Here is a 4,412-nt window from a genome sequence, read left to right as displayed (position 1 = left end):
AATGTGAGAGTTTCAAGTTAAGTTTTGTTTGGGGACAAAATGAGGACTATAGCCAGGGAGACAGCACCTCAGGTAAGCTCTGAGAAACTGCTCCAAAGAAGTAGGGGGAGAGACCGTATAGATGCGATGCTAGTGAAGGGGGAGTACATGCAGTCAAGCACGCACTTTTGCAGAACAAGGAGCAGTCATCACCGAGAAGGATTTTAGTGCTTTTCCAGGTAGGAGATATAAGAATTGGACTCATAAAATCAGCTGCTGAAAATATCTGTCTGAAGACCTATCCTGCCAAGTTTTTCCCTGAGTCCAGAGTGCCTCATTTCTGCTCTTCACCTTGAACTCCTTTCAGAGGGTGTTGAGAATCAGTAGCTGCCGCAGCTCGTGATTTAATCCTTGTCGATGTAGATGGCAAGTGCCAATTTGTAGCTGACACTTGTACTGCTGATGTTTTTTTCTTTTTTCTTTTTATTACACACTACAAAATACTCTGCATGCTACACAATACGCTGCATAATCTCCTAGCAGGGATAGAAGAGCATGACTGAATTGTTTTTCATCAATCAGGAAAACGTTTGCTTAATCAATGTTCTCCAAACCCTTTGACACATAGTCACGGTTTACTCCAGAGACCCACCTGTCTCTTTCCGTCAAATACCACTGATATGAATAATGGGCAACCCTTTTTCCCTCGCCCTGTTACTGAACCTGTGGATGCCCGCAGTGGCCATTCCCCAGGATGAACAAGCCCACGCCCGTGAAGGCGATCCCGGGGAGAACCTCGAACCACATCGTGATGCTGTTCCCCCCCCTTTTTTTTGTATTTATTTATTTTCTATTTGTTAAAATGTATTTATTTTTTTAATTGAAGGATAACTGCTCTACAGAATTGTGTTGGTTTCTGCCAAACATCAACATGAATCGGCCATGGTGGTTTAGTTGTTAAGTCGTGCCTGACTCTTTGCGACCCCATGAGCTGTAGCCCGCCAGGTTCCTCTGTCCGTGGGATTCTCCAGGCAAGAATACTGGAGTGGGTCACCATTTCCTTCTCCAGGGATCTTCCCGACCCAGGAATTGAACCCCGGTCTCCTGCACTGTAGACAGATTCTTCTACCGACTGAGCTATGAGGGAAGCCACTACCTATGGAATCAGCCAAAGGTATATATATGTCCCCTCCCTCCTGAACCTCCCTCCCACCTCCCTCCCCATCCCACCACTCTAGGTTGTTACAGATCCCCAGTTTGAGGTTCCAGTCATACAGCAAATTCCCATTGGCTATCTAAATTACATATGGTATTTTAAATTTCTATGTCACTCTCTCCATACATCCCGCCCTGTCCTTCCTCTTCCCATCCCTGCCCACCTCCCCCACCCCCCCGCCGTGTCCAGAGTCTGTTCTCTATGTCTGCGTCTCCACTGCTGCCCTGCAAATAATTTCATCAGTTCCGTTTTTCTAGATTCCACATATATGCATTAGAATGCATTATTTGATTTCTCTTTCTGACTTACTTCACCCTGTATAATAGGCTCTAGGTTCATCCACCTCATTAGAACTGACTCAAATGTGTTCCTTTTTATGGCTGAATAATATTCTGTTGTTTATATATGCCTTCCCTGGTAGCTCAGCTGGTAAAGAATCTGCCTGTATGCAGGAGACCCTGGTTCTATTCCTGAGTTGGGAAGATCCCCTGGAGAAGGGCTAGGCTACCCACTCCAGTATTCTTGGGCTTCCCTGGTGGCTCAGACAGTAAAGAATTCACCTGCAATGCGGGAGACCTAGGTTGGGAAGATTCCCTGGAGAAGGGAATGGCTACCCACTCCACTATTCTGGCCTGGACAATTCCATGGACGGAGGAACCTGGAGTCCATGGAGTCTCAAAGAGTTGGACACAACTGAGTAACTTTCACATTCATATATGTACCACATCTTCTTTATCCATTCATCTGTCGATGGATATCTAGGTTGCTTCCATGTTCTAGTTATTGTAAATAGTGCTGCAATGAACATTGGGGTACATGTGTCTTTTTCAATTTTGGTTTCCTCTTATATGCCTAGTAGTGGAATTGTTGGGTCATATGGTGGTTTTATTCCTAGATTTTTAAGGAATCTCCATACCATCTTCCATAGTGGCTGTATCAATTTACATTCCCGCCAACAGTGCAAGAGGGTTCCGTTTTCTCCACACCCTCTCCAACATTTACTGTTTGTAGACTTTTTGATGATGGCCATTCTGACTGGTGTAAGATGATATTTCACTGTGGTTTTGATTTGCGTTTTTCTAATAATGAGCCATGTTGAGCATCTTTTCATGTGTTTGTTAGCCATCTGTATGTCTTCTTTGGAGAAATGTCTGTTTAGGTCTTTTCCCCACTTTTTGATTGGGTTGTTTGTTTTTCTGGTATTGACTTGTATAAGCTGCTTGTGTATTTTGGAAATTAATCCTTTGTCAGTTGCTTCATTTGCTATTATTTTCTCCCATTCTGAGGGTTGTCTTTTCACCTTGTTTTGATTTTCTTATAGACGAGAACTATCCCTCTGCCTAAATCACCTTCACAAATAGAGTAAAAAGCTAAGAATGCCCCATGTTTATAGTTACAGTCTGCTCACTCCTCCTGTTTCTGTGACTGGCCTGGTCCCTGATGGGCGCTGTGTTGGCAGCCTCGCACCCACAGAGCAAAGCCCTGTCAGTCATGTGGTGAGCAGAGCCCTTGGAGCATTGGCTTTCACCTGGTAACACCTTAGAACTCCTTCCTCTGAGCCCAGGATGGTGGCCGGCTCTCAGCCCACATCCTCTCACCCATCCTCACAAGTACCCTGGGGGGCCCCCCAGAAATACCCTATCTCTCGGGAAGCAAAGGCATTACTCATGTTTACTACCAGCAACAAAGTTATCTTGCTGTCAGCCCATCCATGCAACAAAGCCCAGAGGAACCCCTCAAACACACTGATTCTCCCATTTCAATTGAGTGTCCTGCAATTCAATTCTTTTTTTTTTTTTTTTTTTTAATATTTATTTATTTGCCTGCACAGTGTCTTCGTTGGGGCATGCAGGCTTTCTCTGGTTTCAGCGATCGGGGCTATCTCTAGCCGCAGGCACAGGCTTCTCTTTGTGCTGGCTTCTCTGGTTGTAGAGCATGGGCTGTAGATGCGTGGGCTTCAGTACTTGCAGGGTGCAGGCTCAGTAGTTCTGGCGCACAGGCTTAGTTGCCCCAGCAGCCTATGAGATCTTCCTGGACCAGGGATCCAACCTCCGTCCCCTGTGTTGGCAGGTGGATCCTTAACCACCAGGCAGGCGGATCCTTTACCACCAGGAAGTCCCAGCAATTCAGTTCTGACACTAACTTGTGCCACTTATTAGACTCCACAACTAGAATTAGACCCCACAGGTTAAGGGCTCAGTCCCACAAGACAGTCCCCGCTTCAGACCCCAGCCATAAATGGGGTCCCCAGGTTACCTGCACGTCTGTCCCACCACCTAGAGATTTGAGGGTTCTCACAATGCCCCCCATTCAGTTTGATCATTTGCTAGAAGGGCTCGCGGAACTCAGGAAAGAGCTGTCCTTACTACTACGTATTACCGTTTATCATAAGGAGGCAGGTGAACCGCCAGATGAAGATGATGTGAGACACAGGGTCTGAAGGGTCCTGAGCACAGGGACCTCTGACCCCTTGGAGCTGGGGGTGTGCCACCCTCCCGGCACATAGATGTGTTTACCAAGCCAGAAGCCCCCAGAACCCCATTATTTAGGGTATTTTTAAAATTGAGGTTTGAGTACACAGGCACAAGTGATTAAATCGTCAGTCGCTGGTGACTGAACTCAATCTTCAGCGTTTTTTCCCAGTAGATGGGACTGAAAGTTCCCATTCTCTAGGCACTTGGCTGTTTTTTCTGGCTACCAGCTCCCCTCCTGAAGCTTTTTAGCCCCAGTCCCTGGAGTTCCCATTAACAAACAAAAGACGCTCTTATCATTCAGGAAATTCCAAGGATTTTAGGGGCTCTGTGCCAGGAATGGGGCAAAGACCAAATAGATATATTTGGTATCTATAAAAATATATATATGTACATATATTTTATTATAACACACACACACACACACACATCTCTACTTTTTGACTGAGTTGCTGCCCAGGCCATTCAGACTGCAGGGCAGAATGGGGATCCCAGAGTTGCTTCTCTTTCTGGGATCCCTGTTCCTTCTTTCTCCCAGCATCTATGTTTATTGAGCATCCACTTTGTGCCAGGGCTGAGCTGCCCAGGTGGGGGTAGGGGTGGGGGTGGGCCTGGCCCCAACTGGTACCACTCTATGAGGTCCTGGAAGCCAAGCATCCACTGGTATAAAGTAGCCACTGAAGTCCCTGCTGTGTCTAGACTAGGGAACTCCATAGAGACTAATGGCCAAGTCAGTGGTGGCCAAG

At 46.4% G+C, this 4,412-nt stretch overlaps 1 pseudogene; it reads right to left on the bottom strand.

Annotated features, from left to right (window-relative positions):
* Window positions 1-573: 573 nt before the first annotated feature.
* LOC129637482 (NADH dehydrogenase [ubiquinone] 1 alpha subcomplex subunit 1-like) lies at window positions 574-786 on the bottom strand (annotated as a pseudogene).
* Between the last annotated feature and the right edge of the window lie 3,626 nt (window positions 787-4,412).

Source organism: Bubalus kerabau, chromosome 23, assembly GCF_029407905.1.
Source record: "Bubalus kerabau isolate K-KA32 ecotype Philippines breed swamp buffalo chromosome 23, PCC_UOA_SB_1v2, whole genome shotgun sequence".
Taxonomy (NCBI): Eukaryota; Metazoa; Chordata; class Mammalia; order Artiodactyla; family Bovidae; genus Bubalus; species Bubalus kerabau.
This window is presented reverse-complemented; position numbering and strand designations above follow the sequence as displayed.